Source organism: Diadema antillarum, unplaced genomic scaffold, assembly GCF_040938485.1.
Source record: "Diadema antillarum isolate AM-2024a unplaced genomic scaffold, OU_Dant_1.0 seq00000980_RagTag, whole genome shotgun sequence".
In the NCBI taxonomy this organism is placed as follows: domain Eukaryota; kingdom Metazoa; phylum Echinodermata; class Echinoidea; order Diadematoida; family Diadematidae; genus Diadema; species Diadema antillarum.
The window spans coordinates 301,448-329,317 of NW_027271820.1; the positions used below are offsets into that span (position 1 = coordinate 301,448).

The 27,870-nt window shown below is 38.4% G+C and overlaps 1 long non-coding RNA gene across 1 annotated transcript; it reads left to right on the top strand.

Moving 5' to 3' along the window:
• The first annotated feature begins 587 nt into the window (after nucleotides 1-587).
• On the top strand, nucleotides 588-27,599 carry LOC139742113 (uncharacterized). Its single transcript, XR_011711662.1, has 3 exons — nucleotides 588-1,323; nucleotides 24,853-25,169; nucleotides 27,489-27,599. It is a non-coding gene; the product is annotated as an uncharacterized lncRNA (long non-coding RNA).
• Nucleotides 27,600-27,870: the final 271 nt, after the last annotated feature.

A 27,870-nucleotide genomic window follows, 5' to 3' on the forward strand; every position in this document is an offset into this window, starting at 1 on the left:
GTGTGTAAATAGAGAGGAGGGTTTTGTTGAGATGACTTGCATCCGCTGTGTCAATTACGATTGCTTTTATTTCTGTAACATATAACAATCATGCGCAATATTGACTTTGTAATACGCGGGGACTACTCTGTCCTACAAGAATCTCAATTTCGTTTTCTTTTATATCTTCATAATAACTAATATTATTAACACAGTCTAATTGACCTGCGTTATTTCATATCTTCCTTTTATGATTACGTTATGATTGAGTGAACTCGGCTGAGACTGGAGTAGAACCAAGATATAAATAATAATTATAAATTGTTTGTTTTTGTACTGGATGCGGAAAGAAAACGGTGCGGGTGATGGTAAGAGACAACGAATGAGCTAGATGTGGAAGAATATTGAGTAATCAATGACCTTAAAGTAGGCCTATACATTCGAAAAAGCAACGCAAACTACTGGAGAGAGCATCCATTTATCTTATTTGACCGCGTAGTTGCATGTGTCCCTTTTTTAATTAAACGTAAAACCATGGAGATAGCAGTCCTGTGAAAATGTAGCATTTACATGAAAAAAAATCATATATTATCTATGAAAACAAGCAATATTTGACAAATGGTATAAGTTCTGATTCATCAAGGTAGTGATCAATAAAAGTACAAAATCAAATCAGTTCATCTGGACTTATTGTTTTAATTACGAGAACAGTATCACGTCCGATCCCGGACGCTTCATCAGCTCGTTTGATTTCACTTACGGCCTAAGGCGTCGTTACCAATCGGCGCAGAGTGACGCACTACCGTCTTTACCGACGTTACTGTTTGAAATCAGTGGTTAAATATTTGACTGACAGAAGTCAGCCATACTTCCCTTACAATCTCCTCGTAGAAAACAATAAAGTATCACGCCGTACGTTCTAGTAATCCCTTTTTTACCTCTTTGATAATGGCGGCAGGTTGATGGATTAACCCCACGTTAATGTGCTCGCGCGTGTATAGTATACAACCTCGTTGGTTACGTATCGCACTGGGAATTCCTATCATGAATGCGCTATGTGGACTTTGTACTTTACCTTTGTACTTCATCCGTATCCTCTGCATAATTGAGTATGCTTGTCGTCGCATCAACACTGTACTTTCACTCTCCGATCAATGCATTGTGACTCGCTATTTTAATTGTGTTAATGCAATGTAATCATTCATTTATAATCACCGGTTCTTGCGGTCATGTAGTGTGCAAAATATGCACGTCCATGGATGAAAATCGCCGTTCCTTGCATCAATTCTGAGACTAGTATTCACAACTGGACTACGTGCCATCTATGTTTCGAAAGTATAACTGGTAAGTAGACAACCATCACTAGAAAAACAAAATGTACTTGATACCTATACTTTTACTTTTGTTCTACAGAAGACATGTGGACTCTTCACCAAGGGGTTATAGGGCTTGGCATGGCTTTATTTCCAGGGTTGTAGGAGAACTGTTAATCAAATGCAATATTATATGTTTTCATTGGTTGCATTGCATATGGGAGGGGAGTGGGCTGATAGACCCTTTTCAAAGACGAAAACTTTTCTCAAAATGGCTACTCTGTGTAACGAAATGGGAATCCCCGTTGTTTGTATGCCTCCACTCAGCATTACGACGCTGAAGTTTTGCATGGCTGCGCACGCATTACGGTAAACGCGACTGCAGCCTGATCTTTTTTGATAGGAATGACCCTGAAGTTTTGTTGTTGTTGTTTTTTCACTCAGGGGCAATCAAGACACTTTTCTTGTCTAAAAATTGTCACTTTCATAACTGATATAACTAGTTTTTTCACTTTATTAACAAGCTCTCTTCCTTTCTCTCTCTCTCTCCCTCATCCTGCTAATTGTTTTTTTAGTTTCATGTTCATAGTGCTGTAATTTTTTCAAAATGTCTATAATTCCCTAAATAATGGTTTGGCAATGCTCTTTAAACCCGACTTTATGGTACATGTTTTTACAAAATGTCCATAGAGTGTTATGCCTCTGGGGTATAACATCCTACCCCGCTCAGTCTCCTTGCTCTCTCGCCAAGGATCTCACAATATTCCCCGGCCAGATTTTGCTCGCCAAAAGCTAAAAGGAATTCTTTAATTCGCTATAAATGCGACTTTTATACTACATTTTCTTTATAGTCACCCCTCCCATACCCTCACTCCATTCGCTCTCTTCGCTCCCTCGCAGAGGATCTCACACTGTCACATAAATGTGCCCCGTCCAAATTTTGCTCCCCAAAAGGTAAAAGAAATGCTCTATATTGGCTAATTTCATACTGTACTAGTATATTAAATTATTGACAAAGAGTCCCTACCGTGGGAAGGAGGTATCCACCCTCCCAAAGCTCGGTAGCTTCACTCTCTCGCCGAGGATCCTACACTAGTACATAATGATGTGGCGCGCTAAATCTGGGATATTAATATCAGGGCTTCACAGTAGTTGAAATTTTGATCGAGACCAACTTTCAAATTTGAATGTCTGACGCCTGTTTGATAAAAATTGAGGATAAGTTGCGATCAATCGCAAGTTGCGTTTCATAAACAACTTTGCAGTTGATCGCAAGTTACGCTTTATCTATTGAAATTTATGCGTGATTTTTCATGTGGGTATGAAGTGTGTCTTTATGAAATATGACTTAGGCGCAATTGTGAACTTACACTGGATTCACCAAGTTACGCTCAATAAATCGAGCATAAGATCAATCGTTCTTCTCTATGGAAAAAATTCCACTGAGAGGATTATTTTCTATCTTAATTGGCAACATAATTTTAAGCAAAATACGTGTTTTTTAATATTAAAGTATCGCCTTTCCAAATTCTGTTAAATTTTGGTCGAAACCCACTCGAGAGATGGGATTGCATTGGGATTATTTTCGTAAAGAAATAATGCAATTCATATTATAGAATGAAAATACATGACGTTTATTCTATGCAGCCATATGAAGGGTTTCCTGGCAAAACGGTCTAATTCCACACCAACCGATTTGTGTAGGTTTTCCAGGTCAAATATCCGCAATATCAGATCAAGCGTCATATTAGCTAATTCGAATGTCAACAGGGAAATCAACTGTCCACTTAGCAAACCAATATCCTGTAAGGTAAGTAAGATGTCCATCATATCAAATATTCACAAAATGTAAATTTTCGCGTCACCTCAGGTCAATAAGAGCATTTCATGTCATTCATAGGTGATTCAGATGGCACGTAAGTAATTTAGATATCAGTTGACTCCAAAACACAGCAAAAAGAATTATCATTCTCAAGAATATGAAATATTGATGAACATTATCAGGCGCAGACAATTGCGTTTTCATTCACAGACAATCTGTCATGACTTTATTAAAACAAAGCGAGTCTCACTCATTTTTTTCCTTTTTCTGAAGAACACTGTTTTACTTTTTAACCAGGGATTTCAAAAGAGTGATGAAGCATATTTTAGAAATTGGAAACTTGAGACGCAATTTTGCATTTGTTTATTTTGCAGTAAAATGACAGGAAAACATTGATGAACTGCAAGAAAATGAACAAAAGAAGTATCACGTTATCATGGGGTGATGCAAAAGAGTGAAGAATCATTATCACGAAGAGTGACCTCCTGTATTTTTTTCTGACCAAAGGAAATTAATAGTCCGACCTTAGAAAGTTCTATTGTCAAAAACTATGTGATATTCGATGGAATTCCTATCATAAGATTCACATATATTTTTTTTTCGGTAATTCTGTGTAGGTGTGCAAAGATTTTCTTGCCACCGTAGTCTGGCATTTGATGTATGATGCTCTGCACGCATAACAATATAGGATTTATTTCTGAATCAAATTCTGTAGCGAAACAAGTATAATATAGTCATTCTAATGCCATTAAGGGAATCAAATGTCCATATAGGTACATAAGCAGTCCACAGTCAAGTCAAATGTCCACACAATAGAAATTCTTTCGTCATCTTAGGTCAATGAAAGTATCGTGTCGGTCATAAAGAATTCATGGTAATTCAAATATCCTTTGACTCGAAAATACGGTAATAAGTGTTGCGTATGGAGACTATGACAACATTATGCAACACGGTTTCAGAAATAACTTCGTTTCTCGTTGATTTTCTATTTCCTATCTGGAAAAAAAATCTAGAAATACAAAAGAAGGTCTTCCGAAGTGAATTGCAAGGTATCATTTATACCACTTTTTAGCCGAAAAAGAAAAGGGGAGGGAGAAATATTGGGAAGAGAAATGAGAGAATGGAGGGAGAAGAAAAGAGTTAGAAAACAAAAGAAAGAAGATAATTTGGATGGTGATAAAGGGTAAATGGTTATAGCCCCGACTGAAACCATCCCACTTTCAAATTCCGTCCGACAAGCCTGAGAGAGAACGCTCTTTAGAAAACTGAAACTAAAACTTGAGAATTTGACATCAAACGACAGGTTAACAGTTCTGGCCGTTCTGTATATACAAATATATAGTCAACTATTCTACTCTATGTATGAGATGATGCAAAATATCACAAAAGAACAGTCTGAACAAAATGACTTCCAGTATGTTTTAGATAATAAAAGTGAATAGTCTAATGCCAGAAATGTTCATTCTTTAAACAATGAATTGCACGTAAGGAAGTCACACCGCTATCATGAGATTCATGTCAGTTTAGCTCTATTGATTTTTTTTGTGTATGCATTAAAAAAAAAGTTTCAATAGAATATGTTTTTATCTTGACACCGTAAGGACCTGCGTTTGTGTATGTAGCAAGTACATGCAAGACTGATTACTGAGGAATGCGTTTCTGCATGTATTTAAAGATTATACGATTTATATGGTTTAAATAAACAGTTTTCAAGACTATAGACATTTGAAATCACAATGTCACATTTGATCTCCCTTATGGGATATTGCTCCAGTCATTTGGATACTTATTTGGCCATGCGATATTTAAACTGCCTAGTCTGATATTTGACATGTGATACACGGACAATTGAACTAGCTATTGCTAACCGCATTGTATTGGGGACATACATTCATCTCTCTTACAATTCACATGAACATTTGAACAATGTGTTTGAGCCAGTGGAAATTTCACTTGTAAAACATGTGCTAAACGATACAATTACCTATGTGAAATAATGATTTTTTTTTTAAATCAAGAAAGCACTGTATAGTAGGGAATGGACATTTGAAAACATTATTTTACATTGGTTTCTAGGAGCATTGTTCTCTGTAATATTTTGCTACGCAACATTTGAACTGCATTGTTTCTTGTCTGAGATTTGATATATGCTATGCGGACATTTCATACCTAAGTGGACATTTGAGTTGCCTAATTTGATACCATATTCAGTCGTGAACATTATTTAGCTGTATGGACATTTGAACTACCTATTTGGCAATGATGGTTTATATTTGTGGACATTTGACCTGGAAAACCTAGAGTACATCATGGTCTATAATTATCCAATCAAGAAGTTCTATTATGTTTAACAGGTAAATACTCTGTGAAGGATAACGCCAGAATTCCCTATACAGGATAAAACGGAAGCGAATCTGGCTCAGACCCAAGCGATTTGCTTTCACGTGTAAAGTCTATGGCAACCGATTAAACCGCTTCGACTTACATGCGTTTAAACACTTACTGTATTTCCGCAAAGTGTGCTCACTATCCTGAAGAGTAAGGACTATTAGTCTTCTCTTTTACAGACCTCTTTGCAGGATAATTTGCGGCGAGCTAAATTCACACGCTCTCTGTCATAGCACGACATGTTCGAAAATGTTGTACCCCCAGTGAAAAAGTGAAATTTTAACATGTTTACTTGACCTTTTGAACTTTGGCCTTTAAAGACATAATTTACCATTTGCAGATGAAACAAAAACCCAGCGTTAGTGCTTTAAAATAGTTCCAAAATGTGAGTTTTGAATAAAAACAACCACAGTAAAAATTTGAATCGGTAAAATCGATGTTAAGTATTGTTAAATATACAAAATGTGAACAATAGTTATAATAAAAATGTTTCCAGACTAAACCGTGTACAGTTACGTTCTATTGAGAAAAATACAGATATGTCCTTATGTTTTAGGCTGTATTGCGAAAATTTTATATGATAGGATGTTTTGTGGTACAACAGACCTACACATATGCATTAAATGTCATATCTGGAAAAAAAAATAAATCATTGTTCCCAAAGGTAAACTGGACCTTTAATCTAATCAGCTAAAAATCTTAATTTGAGACAGTACACGTGTACACTAAGTTCCAATAAAATATCTTCAAGCATTGCACAGATATGACATGGTCTGAAGGATGCTCTGCTGAGCAACAATCATTCAAGTTCTACGGGGAGTTATGCTGAGTAATCCCCACTCAGCGTCTGAAGGATGCATTGCTGAATAACTATCATCACTTTCTGGGGGGAAACTTACTGAGTAACTACCATGTCTGACAGTAACGCACTGAAGTTGAAACGACGAGGTGCTAAGACCAGGTTCACCAAGTTCGGTCAAGAGGTCAAAACGATAATGGACATGGAAAGACCACGTAAAGAATTGGAAGCAGCATTCAACAAATATGAGCAGGCTTATACTGACTAGCAACAAGCTTACAACATAACTGTCGAAGATGATAACGAGTTCGAGAAAGAAGAGCAGTTGATCATCGAATGTAGACAGATTTTCTTGAAGATCAAGCTTTCTGTCAACGATTACACCGTGACCGACTCGACTAGAAGCAGTGCTGACGAGATAGTAGAGTCCGCGCCAAAGGTGTCACCAACCCCTGCCACACCTGGTCCCTCAGCATGCGCCATACAGAAACCCAAGCTACCCAAGTTTTCGGGCAACGTGAGAAACTACAGAGTTTTAAGGCCAGACTTTGCCCACTTAGTCGAGTCAAGATACAGTGAGAGGGATGCCATCGCAATTCTTCGTACAACCCTACAGGGTCAGCCGTTAGACATCATTCGAGGGATTGGATCGGACTACGACGCTGCCTGGGAGCAGTTAGACGCAATCTACGGGGATCCAAGATTCATAACAGATGCTATCATAAATGACATCAATAGATTCAAACCGTTGAAAGAAAGTGAAGATGGCCACTTTTGTGAACTAGTCCATCTACTTAGAAGGAGCTACAACACATTAAAGGAGACTGGACAACAGTACGAAACGAACAATAATCACATATCATCCTTAGTCGAGAGCAAGATGTGGATTGATGACAGGAAAGTCTGGTTCCGGTATCAAGAAAGCCAAAAGGATCCTGCATCACTACAAATGCTACTTAATTGGATGAGTGTGGAAATGAAGACCAGGATCAGATGTACAGCCCCCTTCAAAGTGATCATCGCACGCAGTCAACAGTGGGTCATGTTGCACGCTCCCTAGACAAGAAATAGCCAGACCAAACATCAACTCAGATGAACAGTTGTCCACAGTCTCTCAAATGTTGGAGTTGCGAGATTTCAACTCACTGGGTTGACCAATTCAGGAAATTATCGGAGAAGACGCCACGAAATCGATGGAAGTACATGAAAGGGCAAGTAAAGACTACAATATGTCTACTTGTAAACGCAGAAAACAATGTCTTGAAGTCAAGAATGGGGAGAGATGCAAATTCTACCATCATCCGCTCCTGCACACAGAAGATGAGGCTACAGGTAATCAAGGCAATACCAATGACAACAGAGTTGGAGTAGCATCAGGGAGCCCAACTAGTGCTTTACTTCCGCTTGTGACAATTGAATTGCATGGACCCAGGGAACGATTTTCAGTGGGGTGCCAACTATACAATCACGATAACCAAGATTGGTGAAGAAGAGGAAAGTCTTCAGACACAAAAGTACACTAAATTGTACATAGTGCCCATCAGCATCCGAGAGATGAACAATAACAGTACACCTTTCCTGGTAACTGCAGTCGGAATACCATGCATCAGCGAAAATATTGCTGGAGTTAACATAGAAGATCTGGCCAGGAAGTGTGACATACAACCTGGGGATCTACACAAAGCTAATGGAGCCGTGGATTTACTGGTCGGGATAGATCATGCAAGGCTTCATACCAGAGAAGTACGAGAGGCTGGACGCTGTAGTGCTAGGAAATCTCCAGTTGGATGGGTCATCTTTGGAACACACCAAATGATGCTGTAGACAGTCATGCAGTACTACATGTAAAACTTGCAGGTCCTGTAGATCTGACGGAGTTTTGAACTGTTGAAACCGAGGGTATCCAAATCGAGGCTTGTTACTGCAAGGAAACAGGTATGATTCACAAGGAAGCTGTAGAGGAGCAGATCGTCTGCTCGCAAAGTCGGGAAGCAGTGGGAGATTGCTTACCCATGGAATAAGGACCCCAAACTACTGCCAGACAACAATATCCAAGCAGAGCAAGTTCTCCAGTCTACAGAAAAAAGGCTTGAAAGAAACTCAGAGTATGCAGAAGTTTATGATAAGCAGATAAGAGAGATGGAGCAGATGGGATTCTGTAAGAAACTTTTTGTTCAGAAAATTAAAGAGTATAAAGGACGGTTCACTACATCTCGACCATGGAGTAGTGAGACCAGAAAAGAAGAGCACGCCTATCAGGATAGTGTTTAACTCATCAGCTTCATACCACGGCCACTGTTTGAATAGCTACTGGATGAAAGGCCCAGATCTCCTAAATAGTTTGTTTGGGGTCCTACTGAGGTTCAGAGAAAACTAGGTTGCTGTCTGTGCAGACATCTCCAAAATGTATCATCGGGTGCTCATCCCAGAGAGAGACCAACTCGTACACAGGTTCCTGTGGAGAAACGTGGATTGTAAGAGAGAACCAGATGTCTACAAGATGCAATTATGGTGACATTCGGCGACAAACCTGCACCAGCAATGGCACAGTTTGCTTTGCGAAGTTATCTGCCGAACAAGCACAAGGTACTCATTCTGAGGTAACAGTTACATTGAAGAAAAAATGTGTATATGGATGACATTTGCGATTCTGTGGAGTTCGTGGCACAGGCAGAGATTAAAGCAAACGGCAGATGTAGATCAGGTACTGGCTGATGGAGGCTTCAAAAGAAAGGGCTGGTCATTAAATCGTCAACTTGGAGGAGAAGTCCAAAATGGAAAGGTGAAACTTTTGGAGGAAATAGCAGAGGAGAAAGTGCTTGGAGTGTTCTAGGACAAAAAACCGAGATACGTTTTCATACAAGATGTAGCTGTCGGGAGATGTGACATCAGCCGATAATGACCAAGAAACGCCAAAGTTGACAAAGAGAAAGGTATTTGGTCAAATTGCTCACATATTCGACCCAACTGGATATGCTGCACCAACCATAGTCCGAGCAAAAGTTGGTTTGCAGAAACTCTTGCATAGAGGCTATGATTGGGATGATCTTTTGTCTGGAGAAGACGAAGCGGAGTGGAGAAATCTGTTTGATGAAATGCAGAATCTAAACGAGGTCACTCTAGATCATTCGGTACCTGTGCTTATAGGAGATGGCGAATTAGAAGTGATGACGACTATGAAATGCGGTTTCTAGCATTGAAGTCAAAGGTTGCACCACTAAAACCATTGACGATTCCTCGTCTAGAGCTACAAGCAGCAGTCTAGCAGCCAGGATGTACAAGACTATGAGTAAAGAGTTGAGACTGCAAATGGAGAAGGTGGTTCTTTTCACTGATAGCATGATAGCACTACAGTGGATCAAATCTTTCGCATGGATTACCCGGAAAGGTGCGACGCGGCCTTTACAAACGTCCCGTGAGAAAACGAGTAGTTGCAAGCCCAAAATAGCGTTCGATCCCGATACTGGACAGGATTGAGCCAGCCAGCCAGCCAATCAGCGATCATGTCCGCACGCCTCCGTCCTAACAGGAAAGCGAAGCTGCTTAAGGCCATGTCACACCTTTCCGGGTAAGCTACTCAGGAGGGATTTTTCAGCACGCAGCTGAATTTCCCCAGAAGGACAAGAATGTTAGCGAGTTTCGCATGTTCGTACCTGCGTTGGAGTTGCCTGCGAGGTACTGCAGGAAAGGGTCTCCTCCTGGTGTTCTGCGTGTACCTTTGCGAGTGAACTCCCACGACTCATTCGGATCAAGTTTCGAGTAAGCTCAAGGCCTTGTCATACCGTATCTGGGGAAGTTTTGCGGCTTGATTTTCGGGAAACAAATTTGCTACCCGGAGCTCTCCGCATTTGCTCCGCGCTTGCTCCGCGCCTGACAGTACCTAGCGCGTATCTGACCTGAAGTTGCCCGGAAATGCTCACGCAAGTCCCATTTACCGCAGCCAAGTTTTGAGCATGGCTAAAACATTTTCCAGGTGAGTCGCGGAGTGCCCAGAGAGGTCCACGCAAAACGCCTGTACGATGCCGTTAGCGGCAGGCAACTCCTACGCAGGTAGTTCGCAGTCCCCGTATGCAGCCAAGATAATGACATTCTGTGGGACTTCTGCCATTCCTTCAGAAGACTTCCTTCATTGAGTTGTCAGCATCTATGCGACTGGTACAAAGGTCACACAGTATACTCGCAAGTACAATTTAAGTAGAGCGCGTCCAGCAAGTAAGACACATGCTTGTCTGCCCTCAGAAATTGTCCGGTATGCTGGAAAATCCGCACATAAAACAAGCCCGCGTAGCATGCCCATGTAGCGGTTTCCAATATTTCTGTATTTTTTACTGTCTGGCTGGCTGCCGTCAATTATGCTGTCTGACAGCAGCATTCTGTCAACATCCACGCGAACTTTCTTTGTGCGCCGGCACACGACAGGTGCGCACTACATTCTTCGCCTTTGTTACCGAGCCGAGGTACGCGAATTTCACATTCCAACAGTAGTCGGATTTTCATAAACACACCCCTTGTTTTGCTGTCACGGAAACAACCTACCAATTAGTGGCGAGCTGTACACCTTCACCAGCCAATTACCACTCTCAAAGCTCCTGTCCGTGACACGTTTTCTCCGATCACGCTGTTTCATTATACACGCTGCCTCACTTCACGATTAGCTTTCATCCTGAGAGCACGTTCTAATCGTTGGAGTCACTCACGTCCGTATATCACGTCCGTACATTACATTACCTTCCACGTCTTTCCTCGCGGACGATACCTCGCGCCGTGGACTGTCATTTCTTACGGATTTACATTTCATACGGAATATTGCACTTCCCGAAATAATATGGACTAACTCCGAATGCACTTTGGGTGTCCGAAGACGACAGTGTCCCATATAAATATGTACAAATGATCCAGCGACAGCGTGGAGTAGCCTCCGGGTGCCGCGGCTAGCACAAGCGAGGGTAGAATCCACCGCTGGAGCGCTGGGTCGAAGAACTGCGAGGTCCCTGATAGCGTCTGCACACCACCGACAGCACGCTAGCAGGACCGATGCAGCGATGTAACGACGCGACTCGCGTTGAATGCAGCTACGTAGAAAATATCCCCAGGTTGGAGTGTAGAGCCTGAAGAAAGGGCGAGTCGCGATACGAAAAGGAGCGAATATCGCGTGGTATAAGATCCGAGGAAGTGTAATATTCCGTATGAAATGTAAATCCGTAAGAAATGACAGTCCACGGCGCGAGGTATCGTCCGCGAGGAAAGACGTGGAAGGTAATGTAATGTACGGACGTGATATACGGACGTGAGTGACTCCAACGATTAGAACGTGCTCTCAGGATGAAAGCTAATCGTGAAGTGAGGCAGCGTGTAAAATGAAACAGCGTGATCGGAGAAAACGTGTCACGGACAGGAGCTTTGAGAGTGGTAATTGGCTGGTGAAGGTGTACAGCTCGCCACTAATTGGTAGGTTGTTTCCGTGACAGCAAAACAAGGGGTGTGTTTATGAAAATCCGACTACTGTTGGAATGTGAAATACGCGTACCTCGGCTCGGTAACAAAGGCGAAGAATGTAGTGCGCACCTGTCGTGTGCCGGCGCACAAAGAAAGTTCGCGTGGATGTTGACAGAATGCTGCTGTCAGACAGCATAATTGACGGCAGCCAGCCAGACAGTAAAAAATACAGAAATATTGGAAACCGCTACACCCAGAAAGGTGTGACAGGACCTTAACATGCTTGCGGGTAAAAAGATTTGCGTGCGTACCTCCCAGCGAATACGAGTGACATACGTGCTAAAAACTGTCATTTGCGGGTGATATGCGGGGAACTCCGGGTAGTAAAAAACTGTTCTGCACAAATCGCAGGCAATGCTTGCCCGAAAAAGTGTGACACGGCCTTTAGATATGGGGACGGGAATCCGAGTGCGGGGACAGTCACAGCTGATTGCTTCCGCGCACTCTCGGGTCTTCTCGTCGTGTACCGAAAACTCCCTAATGTACAGTGATACGGCATGTGCTTGTGAGGATTGCAGCTCTCACGTTTGGATGTGTATTGGTCGAAATCATAAAAGATGACTTTACTGTTCTAAATTATCTCAGGATTATATCCAAATTCTTGCTTCTTGACCTCTAGTCTCGTCTCTGGACTGCCATTTAAAGGAGATATTTTGTGTACAAAACAGCTGTTGTTATCTCTACATCACGTGTTTTTTCTTCACTGTCCCACTTACTGGAATGTGAACGGTTTGCATGTCGTATTGTGAACGAATTGAATGTGAACGGTTTGCAAAGTAGATTAGATATTGGAATTTTGGACTTACATTTGCTAGCATAAAACGTTAGAGACAAAAAAAAAAACCAAAAACAAACAGACACACCAGATCTGTCTCAATCTCATATTTGCGATTTTCAGTGTTATAGGATGGCAAAATATTACAATAAACATATAGTCTAGCAGCCAGAAAGGGTCCCCGTGCACCCCCCCCCCCCCCTAAAACAAAATTCTACGATATGTTCGAAGATCGTCAGAACCTGTATTTTCCGAATCCGGTTGTCGCCAGCGGAAAAAAAAGGTTGCGCGCGCGTCTTATTTGCATATTTCTAAGATGGCCGCCGCCCGTTGCTAGGAGACGGATTATTTTTGAATAACTTTAGTTAGGAATAACAAATTACCATAAAAATGGTATCATTTTGAAGAGAATTAAATTTCCTACAAGCTGATACCCCATTTGATGGGATAAATAGATGTTGTCATGAAATATTAAGGAAGGAATTATGTTTTTTAGCATTTTTCTAAAAAGATACGGAATTTGGTTATAATGTTCTTTTCCATACATTTAATATCCATTTACAAATAACATTTGAATTTTCCTATAATTATCCCCCAAACATAGCTATTATCATGTGAAAACGGCTTTCCAATACATCAATTCCTTTAAAAGTTACACGACATTAAAGGGGATATGGTTCAATAGGTTTTACAGCAATATCTAAGGGTTATAATGTCTCCGCGCGCAATTGCGTAGGTTCTGTATGTGGGGTTTGTTGTAGATCACTGCTATCTATTGATCAAATCTCATCGAAATCGGCGAAGAAAGAAAGAAAAATTACACTTTCTATTCCTTATATGAAATAAAAATGTTTTTTTTTTTCTATTCTGTGTTACCAAACTCAATCCATTCAGCTTCCCATATGAACAGTTTCTTGTCTTTTTGGATTCCCTCCAAGAACGTGAAATTAATCACAACTTATCTGATATTAAAAAGTTAAAGAAAAAACATTTACGTGACAGTTTCCTCTTATTGGAAGATTAAAGTTAAAAAAAAAGAAGAATCTTATGCTAAAAGCCCTAAGAAATAAAAAAACTTGTTAAATGGCCTTTCAGAGTTTAAAATGAAACATGGCTATCTTATTTTTTCATAACAAAATGAAGGGAAGTATCTGTGTAGTTCATGTCGGCCCATACTGGGTTACATCATAAATTCTTCAGAAATGGTCCCCGTGCACCCCCCCCCCCAAAAAAAAAAAAAAAAAATCTACGATAGGTCAAAGGTCAAAGATCAAGTGAAATACATGCTCTCCTATTCATCCAATTAAACCTAGGTCAAGGAAGGTGACCATTCAACACATTTGTGACAAACATGCCATTATAATATTTTGCCAGTTTTGTGAAAATGTAATCACACATTGTCCACATGTACTATAGACCTATTAGGAGAATCATGCATTATGGCGGAGGCATACCAGTCGTCATAGCGACATTTCTAGTTTAATATTACAACGAAGATTACGACTATTATTAGCAGTTGGTAATTAAGTGGTGTACGAAGACTAACTCAAACAATACATCATTATATGAGTGGCTATAATGTACAATTGATAAAAACCCAATAAATCTGTTTTTTTTTTTCAGGTTATACAGTGCGTATCAAAAAAAGGTAATCCAACTTTGGCGGGCTACTACTTTACAATTGTCAGCTATGGAGAGCTCAATGTTTTAATTCTAATGATATCACAAACCATCGAAAGCTATGCTGCCGGCTGAAAGCAATAACAAATTTACTTCTTGTATATTATAGAAAGAATGGCCACGCGAAAGTAACAAGATTAATGCTCTGTTACTGGGAATTTGAAAACAATAATGACATTGTTTCCATTCCTGTTGTGTCGTTGGTTGTTGGCGTGTTTCCTTTCAAAGAGTGAAAGTAGTAGTAGGTTAATAGATGTCGGCGTTAAAGCTTGTACAATATAACAATATTGGTCACAGTTTATTATTCCGAAGGTTTATTTTTTTTCCCCAAAGGTTCGTTATTCCGGAGGTTCGTCATGATATAGATAAACGGGCCCAAATTAGTTATTGCTGAAAGCAATAACAAATTTACTTCTTGTATATTATAGAAAGAAAGGCCACGCGAAAGTAACAAGATTAAATGCCCTGTTACTGGGAATTTGAAAACGATAATGACATTGTTTCCATTCCTGTTGTGTCGTTGGTTGTTGGCGTGTTTCCTTTCAAAGAGTGAAAGTAGTAATATAGTAGGTTAATAGATGTCGGCGTTAAAGCTTGTACAATATAACAATATTGGTTACAGTTTATTATTCCGAAGGTTCATTTTTTTTCCCCAAAGGTTCGTTATTCCGGAGGTTCGTCATGATATAGATAAACGGGCCCAAACTTGTTATTGCTGAAAGCAATAACAAATTTACTTCTTGTATATTATAGAAAGAAAGGCCACGCGAAAGCAACAAGATTAAATGCCCTGTTACTGGGAATTTGAAAACGATAATGACATTGTTTCCATTCAAAATTCAAAATGGTCACCTTCCTTGACCTAGGTCTAATTGGATGAATAGGAGAGCATGTATTTGGGGATTTTAGGACTTTAACTTGACTTTGGCCCTTTCATAAGTTTATGCATTAAGTAATTTTCAAGGTATGGAGAAAAAGTGCAATTTTTGTATTGTGTAGAAAATTGTTACCATTTTCATCTGGCCTTTGACCCTAAAATTCATAAGAGAATCACCGTCAGGCAGAACATGCATAAATATGTACTAAGTTTCAAGATGCCATGAGCCACTTCCGAGACATGGAGGAAGAAGCAAGTTCAGTACTTTCTCTTGATCTTTGATCTTTGACCTTTTTGGCAAAAAAAAAAAAGAAATTGCCAAAGAATCTCTATTTTGGGCTATACATGCATACACCAAGTTTTAAAAAAAGTCCTGCTGGCATTGCATAAATATGAGGGAAATAGTAAAATTTTGAAGTGTTGCCCTTGACCTTTGACCCCATGAACCCCAAATTCCCTAGATAATCACTTCCAGCCAGTACATGCATAATATATACTATGTTCCATGAAGATACCTTGAACAATATCCAAGATACAGAGAAAAAAGGTAAAATTTTAACATTTTCACTTGACCTTTTCACATCTTATATTTTGACCTTAACCTTATCACCCCAAACTTTTACCAGTGAATTTTAATTGGGTAATACCTGTATACACTAAGTTTCAAGAAAATATCTTTAAGCATTGCAGAGATATGAGGGAAATAGTGAAATTTTAAGCATTTGACCTCGACCTTTTGACTTTTGACCTTGAGCATGTGCACCCAAAAGTTGATAGGCAGAATTTCACCCCCAATACACATACATGCCAAATTTCAGGTTTTTTTTTTTTTTTTTTTTTTTTTTTTTTTTTTTTGTTACGCTGTCCGCAAAATTCATTACGGACGGAGAGAAGGACGGACGGAAGGACGGACAACCCGAAAACATAATGCCTCCGGCACCACTTCTTGGCGAAGGCATACAAAAGAATCTAGATTACATAGGTGAAGTAATCTTTGAAGATATGTAAATATTGATATGTACGGTATTGAAACTGTCGTGTTGATTATCCTTATGGTACGTTACCACTCTCGTGGAATTCACTAAGCTGGGTCCACTTTCTCGATTCGCCCGAAATCGTGGTCTTACTCGGGGACTAATCGTGCTGATCATCAGATAATCAAATCTTGATGTCAGTCAAAGACATTGTGTTGATCGTAGTAATTTTTCGAACAGTCCAATAATTCTTCTACGATCAACACGATTACCACCATCGACCTCAAGATGTGATAAGCCATGATAAGATCACCACGGTCACTCGTAGACTAAGAATCGATTTGTGGTAGATAGTATACATGTATTAGCATATCGAGACTCGCGACAATGGCAACCTATAGTGAAAGTGTTTAACGTGCAATGTCAATAATCTTTTGGGTATCGATAATGCACATTTATAGTTACTCTATCTAAAAAGGACCGGCGGACGAGTAGGGCATGGATATCTGAAAACATTGGATGGTGTATTTAATTCATGCATGAGTTAAAATGTTATTCCAGCGGAACTTACATGCGCTCTAAAAGTGGATTGCACGTCAGATGCGCCTATAGCAGATACACTTCAAATCATTTTAGCAACTAATTTCTGTGGAAAACATGAAAATATTGTATTCGTTGTGGTTAAACATTTACACTCTGAATATGTCTAATGTTTAACACATTAGTCATACACATACATCCTTGAACACAAACACACACAACACAAAAGTATACAAACCTGCATAAATATAAACGTGATATATATATATATATATATATATATATGTGACCGTGCACCTCAAAACGAACAAAAAGTCGCACACACTGATTTTGCGTGAGGACTGAAAATAAGTGAAATGGGTCAACCTAACTGAGCTTGACTTTTTCATATTTTCTGAAAGAGCAGGTCTTCTTTTACATTATGCTAAAACGTGGTTTCATAAAACGGGCAGGAAAGTGTGTTTTTTAGCAGTTTATCTCGAACATTTTTGGTAGAATATTGTGATTAGGTGCGTCTTTAGAATCCCTTTTTCATTTCTGAAAAACCTTGTCCCCACTCTTCACTTTCAACTCTAATAACTTTTGAAAGGATAGTGCTACTGCTTTGAAAGTTAATATTTATTATGGACAGAATGTGTTAATGAGGCATGCTTAATTTCATTTTAATTTGACAATCCCTTCATTGGTGTTACTCTGGTGGTTTACTTCCTGTTTTTTGTCCCATTCATCGCACAGTCAGCACGGTTTGGTAAAGATTGAGCGCTTGAATAGACACTGTACTTTAGAGCCTCTTTTCTCAGTTCACACCTTTCCTGAGTTTGTGCTTTCTTTCCAATATTTAGATAGGTTACGAGAGTCCATTTCATTTGAGTTATACATCATTTTAAAGCTTAAAGTCTGCTCTTTCAGAATATGGTCTTAACTAAAAATTAATGTCTGGCGACTTTTTGTTTGTTTTGAGGTGCAGTGTCACATATATATATATATTCATATATAGATATAGATATATTATATATACATAGTTATAGTATATACATGCACACATACATACATACACGCATGCATAGTTAATGTTCCCTCAGACATTTCCCTCATGTTTTATAGATCCATGCATTAAGGTCTACTTAACCATAACATTTTTTTTCTCTCTCTCTCATTTTTGTATAATATTGATTATTAGTCACTCCTAACGGATTTAACAACCAAGTTTACGTTGTATTGCATTTAAATCAACCCATGTAATAAAGTTAAGTGCATGAAATCATTTTTTATAAAAAAAACCCCACAGAATTTGAAAGCGACTGGATTTGACTTGCAACTATTCGTTTTTATCAATGCCATTCCTTGGTATTTGTAATCTATCTATTAGTTTCTTGGCAATAATAAACGTATGAGCAATATGTTTAAAAACCATCAGGCGAACCACCAAAGAATGAGAACACGTATGTGCGATCTTATCTTAAAAAAATAAATTGATTTCATGCTAGAGCATGGTGAGAAATATTTCGCTTGTGCGGTATACATGTAACTCTTATTTCGACATCTAAATAAAGCATTCGAGTTTGATGTTCCATGAATGCATTAATGGCGTATTGAATAAATTCACGAAATTCATGACTGAGCTCATTTCCCCTGCATGAATGCCTGTGTGCGATACTGGAGGTGTGAGTACATGTGTGTGAAGATGATCAGAAGAATGAGAGTTGATGAAGAGAAGTTTGATTAATATCGATATGTTGGAAACCCCTATCCAGGTAAGCCCGTTTCGGCCGTCATGAAATTACACCTCTCGTAAGGCCTTCATTCTATTTGATGAAAAAAGACGTAAACTAAAAGTGAAGCTGAGTAGATCAAAGGTGATAGCAAATAAAAATTTAATTTGTTTTCATATTCCACCAGATTTAATGATATTTAATCAATAATTTGGATGTAAGAAGTGATAGGGTCTCATACTTGCAATGATTATTATAGTATTACACGCGTTACGCAAGTGCGGCCGTCGACATTACCCTTAAATTTCTGTATAACCGTATTGAACCTTTTCCCTTTAATGTCGTGTAACTTTTTAAGAAATTGGTGTATTGAATAGCCGCTTTCACAGAATAATACTTATTTATGGGGTTTAACTAAAGGAAAATTCCGATGTTATTTGTAAACAGAAATTAAATGTATGGAAAAAACATTACTGAAATCTGTATTTCTTGGGAAAAATGTATTTAAAAAAATCCTTCCTTCCTTAGTATTTCATAACAACTATTTATTACATAAAACGGGGTATTAACTTGTAGGAAATCTAATTCTCTTTAATATGATACAATTTTTATGGTAATTTGATATTCTTAACTAAAGTTATTCAAAAATAATCCGTATCCTAGCAACGGGCGGCGGCCATCTTAGAAGTATGCAAATTAGACGCACACGCAACCCTTTTTTCCGCTGGCGACAAGCAGATTCGCAAAATACAGGTTCTGACGATCTTCGAACACATCGTAGATTTTTTTTTTTTTTTTGGGGGGGGGGGGTGCACGGGCACCATTTCTGAAGAATAGTAACCCAGTATGGGCCGACATGAACTACACAGATACTTCCCTTCAGTTTGTTATGAAAAAATAAGATAGCCACGTTTCATTTTAAGCTCTGAAAGGCCATTTAACAAGTTCTTTATTTCTTATGGCTTTTAGCATAAGATTCTTCTTTTTTTTCACTTTAATCTTCCAATAAGAGGAAACTGTCACGTCAAATTTTTTTCTTTAACTTTTTAATATCAGATAAGTTGTGATTTTGGAGGGAATCCAAAAAGACAAGAAACTGTTCATATGGGAAGCTGAATGGATTGAGTTTGGTAACACAGAATAGAAAAAAAAATTATTTCATATAAGGAATAGAAAGTGTAATTTTTCTTTCTTTCTTCGCCGATTTCGATGAGATTTGATCAATAGATAGCAGTGATCTACAACAAACCCCACATACAGAACCTACGCAATTGCGCGCGGAGACATTATAACCCTTAAATATTGCTGTAAAACCTATTGAACCTTATCCCCTTTAATGTCGTGTAACTTTTAAAGGAATTGGTGTATTGGAAAGCCGTTTTCACATGATAATAGCTATGTTTGGGGGATAATTTTAGGAAATTTCAAATGTTATTTGTAAATGCATATTAGATGTATGGAAAAGAATATTATAACCAAATTCCGTATCTTTTTAGAAAATGCTAAAAAACATAATTCCTTCCTTAATATTTCATGACAACAACTACTTATCCCATCAAATGGGGTATCAGCTTGTAGGAAATTTAATTCTCTTCAAAATGATACCATTTCTATGGTAATTTGTTATTCCTAAATAAAGCTATTCAAAAATAATCCGTCTCCTAGCAACGGGCGGCGGCCATCTTAGAAATATGCAAATAAGACGCGCGAGCAACCTTTTTTTCCGCTGGCGACAACCGGATTCGGAAAATACAGGTTCTGACGATCTTCGAACATATCGTAGAATTTTGTTTTAGGGGGGGGGGGTGCACGGGGACCCTTTCTGGCTGCTAGACTAATAAGATTGGTGGGTTTCTCAGTATGTGTATTTTGATGGAGAATCATATTTTTAATTTTTCTGAAAGAATTCATGCAACAGTTTCTAAATCAATTCTATGCGTCAAGGTAGATAGTAAAACATTAGGTTTTGAGAGTGCAATGTACGTGCCATGTGAAAGATCAATTCATCATTCTAATGATATTTCTGACAACCTAGTGCAGGATGTTATCGATATTAAAAGCAGATATGATGCGCCCTTTTGTTGGGGGATTTTAATGCCAGGACGGGTTTGCTTGATGACTTTTTATATGTAGAGGATGTGTTGACAGATCAGAATGATTTGATTAGGCATTTGTCATGATGTTTCTGATATGCATGTAACTACTGATGGCTTTGATATTCTAACTTCTCGTTATAATACTGATGTCAATGTAAATAATAATGGAAAGTCTGTTATTGATATAAGCCAAAGCTTTGATCTCAGGATTGTTTACATAGTGGAAGGAGAGGCGAAGATTAGTCTGTCGGAAAATACACATGCTTCAACAAAAATGGTGGGTAAAGCACTTTTGATTATGTTACTATATCTCGCCATTAACTTTCTAGCATAACAAATTTCAGTATAGTGTATTTGATAAATATTTGTCAAAACACTGCAGCAAAAAATGCCGATTTAGATACACAACCTAATGAAAGTCAACGTTATATATGTATATATATACGCTGTATATACATATATATATATACATGCATATGTATATATATATATATACATGCATATGTATATATATATGTATATATATATAATCCCAGTGGAAGAGTGACGACGATGCAATATTTAAACAGAAAATCAAAGACTCGGCTGAGCTAATGTGTGAAAATGTGGAATTTTTTAGATGGGAATGCAAATCAAGATATTATTGATATTTGTTACTCACAATTATGCGATATGTCCGTCCATATTGCAGAAGATGTTGGCATTTGTAAGGTGAGACAATCTCGTAATAATATAAACACAAATGAGACTGTTAATAAAGAAAAAAACATCAAACCTGGTTTGATGCAGAATAAAGAGTTGCCTGGTGGGAGTATTTGAATGATAAAAATCGATTAAAGAGGACGCTAAGATTTCTGGGCAATTCAGAAGCTAGTTGTCTATTGAATTATTATGAATCTACAGGAAAGCCTCATTTAAGACATAAAAGAAGGACATTTCATAGAGATTCAAATGAATCACTCTGTTCGTTGCGGGCATCCAATCCACAAGAATATTGACAATTACTCAACAGTAATAATGAACGCAAGGTGAAGAAAATAGGAACTGTTTCATCAGGAGATTTTGTTGATCATTTTAGTCTCTTAGTTTAAATATCAAAGATGACCAGTCCACGGGCCTGGAAGATATTACTTCAGTTTTTTTTCTTTCTTTTTTTTAGTCAGATGGTTCCTTGGATGCCCCCGTCACTTTGGAAAGGAGCACTAATTAAAAAAAAAAACAAAAACTTAAAAATTCTAAAGCCTGTGGAAAAGATATCATAAGAAATGAATTCCTTAAGCATGGATTGTCCCGTAGAGATGCTGCTTCATGTGTTGGTAAAATTCTTTAATGTGGTACTGGACAGTGGTATTGTTCCAACTGAATGGTACATAGGGATTATCATTCTCTTTTTAAGAATAAGGGTATAGACACAAATTGTGATAATAATAAAAGAATAACTTCTGAGTTGTCGTGAAAAAAATTTTATTTCCATTTTTAATCGTCGAATCTCAGAGTTTTTCGAAGCTGCTAATACGTAGGGTGAAGAACAGGCTAGCTTTCGTTCATATTCTACAATTGGTAATATTTTTGTTTTGAAGATGTTTATTTATGTTTATCTGCAAAATAAAAAAAAAACGCTTATACTGTGCATGAATTGATTACAAGGATGCATTTGATCTAATTGATATATCATCTTTATGGTATAAAAAATAATGTTGAAGATGGTACTTACGGGTAAACTGTTTACTGTCATTAAGAACATTTATGAAAGTTCTAAATCAAGTGTGGCGGTCAGGAGGGGGGATGTCGGGGGGGGGGTAATAGTAACAATGGTGAACGACAGGGCGAAAACTTATCCTCACTTTTATTTGCCATAAACTAAATGATTTTCAAGAGTACATTAGAAAATCATGTGGTGGACTGACATAGTATTGGAAAGTGAGATTTCTGACCACCTGGATTATGATGTCAAGAAAGCTTTAAATCTTTCTTGTTCAATACTTCATGAAGACGATACAATAATTTTAGCAGAAACTCCAAAGGTGTTGCAAAAAGCTCTTGATGCTGTGGATATTTATTGTCAGACATGGCGCTTGACTGTTAATGCTAGCAAGACTAAAATTGTTATTTTCTTCCGTGGGAAGGTTGAAGAATTCGTGAATGTGTTTATGCTGGTGATCCACTTGAGGTTGTAGATGACTTTGTGTACCTTGGAGTAAAATTTGGTTATAATGGTAGTTTTAAAAAGGCACTTTCAAAACAAGTCAAACGAGCTAGAAAATGACTTTGGTAAAGGCTATTAAAGAAGTTACAGCTCCCTGTGGACATACAGTGCCATTTACTTGATCATTTTGTTTTACCTGTTTTACTCTATGGTTGTGGAGTCTGGGGTTATGAGTGCATAGACCAAATTGAAGTTTTCCATAGACAATTCTTAAGAAAAGTTTTGCTTGTGAACAAATGTACTCCTGATTGTATGGTTTGTGGTGAAATTAAACGTGGGGTATTTTTTAAACCATATTATTAAAAGTCGAATGATTGGTTTCCGGTTGAGATTGTAAAGGGAAAAGAAACCAAACACCCATGTACAATTTTGAAATGTCTTCTGCATTTACAAGAAGACATACACTCCGTCAAAATCACAATGGTTATTGTTTACATCACAAATATTTCTGATTTTGCAGGGCTAGGGAATGTGTGGTAAGCACAAGGGGGTGGATTTAGTGATGCATGAATTTCACACACTCCATAAGTTAGACTCTTAGATATGTTTAGTCAACAGTGGAGAGCAGCCACATGGTCAAATAGAATCTGTATCACAAATTACAGAATGTTTAAGGATAATTGGTTTGATGTTTCAGAAGTATTTACAGGTCATGTGTAAGAAAGATTAGTAAATTCAGGTGTCGATCCAATGGATTACCTGCTAATAAGGGCAAGTTTGATGCAAGCCTGACAGATGAATTGCATTGTACTATATATTCTTTTGCTGATATAGGGGACGAATTTCATTATATTTTTGTTTGTTCCTTTTTCCACAAAGAGAGACTATTGTTTTTACCTAGTAGTTTGACGGCCAGTAGACCAGGTGCATTACATATGGCAAAAGTATTCAATTCAACTAATGCCTGCCATTTGAAAACTAGCCAAATTTGTCAGAATGATTATGCTTTAGTTTTCCTCACAACCAAAGAAAGACAGTAGTTTTGCAAAAAAATAAGAATAAAAATAAGTAGACGTGAATGTGTGTACACGTAATGGTAGAGTAGTTAAACGTCCTTTAAGCCTCGTTTTGTAAACATGTTTATTCATATCTCTTATTTTCACATGTACATGTACATTATCACTTACATTTTTGTATTCATATAATTGTAAATTGTAATTGTAAACATGTTTGTACTCTCATACCCTGAGAGGCTGGGGGTCAAGAGAGTCAATAAAATCTTACAAATCTTACAAAACTGGTGTTGTCAGATGAACAATGCATGCACGGCTCTCAAATTTCTGAAGATGCGCCGGTAACCACCGATGAAAAAAAAATCGACGAAATCATCACAGCTATGCCTCTTTCATCGAGATGACAATAACTATAGTAGCCACCCTGTTCTGCGAGGTGGTTCACCTAAATGAAGTCCACCAATAATGATTATGGTCTGAATTCACGAAGGTGGTACAATCTTGTCCATGGTTTAAACCGTAGACAACCGTACCACCTTCGTGAATTCGGGCGTATATATCTGAGTTACGTTGTCATGGTCATGGTCTGCTTTAAATAAGCCGCCATGTTCGTATCCAACCAACACTGCGCGCATACGCGCAACAACATACACGTTATTTCACACATATCATCTTGAATATTTTTCCTTCACGTTTATACCCTATGGATAAACTGTTAAACAATATGAAAGTGTGCGTGAAAGCCAATGAGAAACAGTAGAACCAATCAACAATTAGTAAAGAACGTTACTCATATCTATTATTTTTTTATAGCTATTGTATCAATTTCTTCAAAAATCAAATTTTTATTTGCTTCATTGCTTTGGTTTTTCTTATTCTTGTTACGATATCAAACCTGATGTTGAAAAAAAAAGAGGTTATGATCACTCAAGCACAAATCTGTTGCTATGCACACACCTATACACAAAGAAAAAACACACACCAGACACACAAGAGAAAAAAAAAAACAAAGAGCGTCGTGAATAAAGACAGTTAGCGAATCTCAAAAGAGGACTTATTCATCACCATTATTATTATTTTTTAATCTATGTTATTGGTACTAAAATGCAGATACAAAACAAATGCCTAATCATTTAATAAGAATATCTCCTCTTTGACACTGTGGAGACAGATACCCTGCACAAATATGAATTCAACTAGTCAATGGCAAATTAAACAGAGTTATGTCTTTTGTCTTTCCAGGTCATAGACTAAAAGCTTAGTGCGGTGTGGGAAGTAGTGTCCGGTAAGGTGTGATGATCAGTTCATCCATAAACCGGTCCTAGCCACGCCCTACTTCCGGTCTATTTTGGCTCACCACGTGGGACTGCCCATAACCCTGGACCTCCTCCATCTGTCTCGTCTTCATGCAATCTGGGCATCATTATCTGGGTGACCCATTTTGTCAGCACATAACAAGCAATCATGTCTGAAAAACGTGCGCTGACACCTGAGAGGAAAGAACAGCCGGCCGAGGATGCAAGGCATGTCGAGCCTCAACCCCAGTCTGATGAGAAGAGGTAAGTCATGCAATTGCCAAAGCGGGATATTTCATTCAGATAGGAACGTCTTATGGAAATCGTGACATGCATATGATGATAACTCTCAATGTTAATGCCTCGGGAGTGGATAAAAGTTTAGTGAAGTGTCCTTAAAGAATAACAAATGAGGAATAGCTAAAGTAACATCAAGTTAAGTTGGGTAGTAATAACTTCACTATTTCACTTCACTTAATCAATAAAAGTGGTTTTGAATAGAGTTTCACAATTTTCTTTTCTTTTTTTGGTGGGACTAATTCATTGCACAGCTAGCACGGCTTGGTAAAATAAAGCGCTCGAATAGACCCTTTACTTTGGGACCACTTTTCCAGAGTATGTGTTTTCTTTTATATAAATAGGTTATTAAAGTCCTTTTGAATCAAGTTATGCATCACTTTAAAGGTTAAAGAAGAAATCACCCAAAAATCAATAAAATTCTAAAGAAAAGAAATCCCTACAGAATGATACAGAAATAACACACACACACACACACACACACACACACACAAATGGGTAGGAAATAAGGAAGGTACGACTTTTTTCCCCATTTCCCATTTTTGGGGAAAATATTTCTTGACCAGTCCTTATGAATATTCAAATGAGCGAGCTGACGGTGAAGCACCCTACCAATTTTTTGGTATTTGTTTAATATGAAATTCGGAAAAATTTCTCATTTTTAGCTAATAGAAGCAAAAGCATGTTCTCGTACCAAGATACACATGTATATCAAAGTTAACATTTGTTCTTTTTTCTATTTTGGGTGGCTTGAAGAGAAGTTTTATAGTTATACAGCTGGAACGTGTAAAGGGTCTCTGAGAAATGAAACTGGGACACCAAAGGGTTGTCGGAAATAAAGTGTAATCAATTGCAAATAATTGCAAATTGCAATCGATTCCGTTGCGAGGAAGATGCAATCAACTGCAAATCAATTGCAGCACGCAACTGACTGCAAGCTTGTTCAAATTGCTCTGTCCGAGATAAAAAAGAATCAAAGGAAAAAAATAGGGTTCGCGATTTCGTGTTACTTTTGTGATGCACGGTCACACATTATTTTGTGCAGAGGGGGAAATGATTTATGAGAAGAAACAAGGCAAGTGCTAAATTGTGTCTCGCCCATTCGCGTACAAGAAATTAATATTTTTCTAACTCCAAGAAGTTCATTGACCAGCCTATGACCTTTGACCTTATGGTGACCGTCACGTCCCCAAGGGACATCTACCATCCAAGTTTGGTCACAAAGGGACAAAGGGATCAAAAGTTATGAGCCATAATCAAAACGCGCCACAAAAACTTAACGTTTGGCCCTAAAGGTATGTTGACCCCTGTCTGTGACAGTCTTGCAAGTAAACTTTCACGTATGACCTCAAATGACCTTTGACCTTATCATGTGGCCTCTTACGGCACCATAACATGAAGGTACCCACAGTGCATCCATCACCCAAGTTTGATTGCCATTGTAGCAACATGCGTCGAGTTACGTGTGATAAGAGACTCTTGCAAGTAAACTTTAACGTACGACTTCAAATGACCTTTGACCTTATCCTGAACCTCCAACAGCACCATATCATGAAGGTACCCCCGGTGCATCTGTGAATCAAGTTTGGTTGTAATCCAAGCATCGTATGTGAAGTTATTTGTCAAAAGAGAGTCTTGCAGGTAAACTTTAACATCGGAAAAGAGAGTCTTGCACGTACTTTTAATATATGACCTCAAAATGACCTTTGACATCATCACATGACCTCCGACAACACCATTTAACATAAAGATACCCCTAGTGCTTCTATCACCCAAGTGTGGCTGCCATGGCTTCAACAGTTGCCAAGTTATGCATCATAAGAGAGTCTTGCAGGTAAACTTTAACATTTGTGACGGACGACGGACGGACGACGGACGGATGACGGACGGACGCCATTTGGATCCCTTAGTCTGACTCTCGCCTTCACCTCTGGTGGGCGAGACAAAAAAAAAATCTGTCATAGCGCCGCACACCTTCACCCACCTGCATTAGTAGTATTGCTTTCGTTCGATAATCCTTTTATACCTCTGACCATTTATCCGAATGTCAGAGCCTTGATATTAATTTTGTTCCAAGTTAATCGTCGGCAACCAGGAATAACCTGATGGGAGAGTCGCTGCCGAAAAGTTAGCTGACAAGTTCTAATCCCAATCCCCCCCCCCATGTTTGCTAAAAATGTTGATCAGCAGTTGTGATGGTACAAAATGGATACATTGTCCAGTGTACAGAGAGCTTCAATTGATTAAAAAAAAAACACATAAATGTCATTGCACAATTTATTGCAGGAGGGCTGCGGAACAGTCAAGTGATATCGACTCTTATCTGAGAGCCGTTGCCGGTAATATCACTGACAATGAAGTCATCGAGGATCTTGGGAGAGAACTGCAGTTCTCAAGGGGCGATATTCAGAATTTCATACAAACTAATCACCGTTACCATGAAATAACAAGCTATGGTACTGTCTGCATGCTTCGAAAGTGGAGTGAGAGAGTGAGCCAGGCGTCACTTCGATCGGACCTGGAAGAAGCTTTAAAGAGAGCCGAGGAACGACGGACTGCCAGGGCACATCAGCAATCCGGTAAGTCATCACACTGTTTTACCCATTAAAAGACTAGAAAAGATAAAAGTATACATCTGCAGGATATCGTTAGGAAATGAGATGTCAGG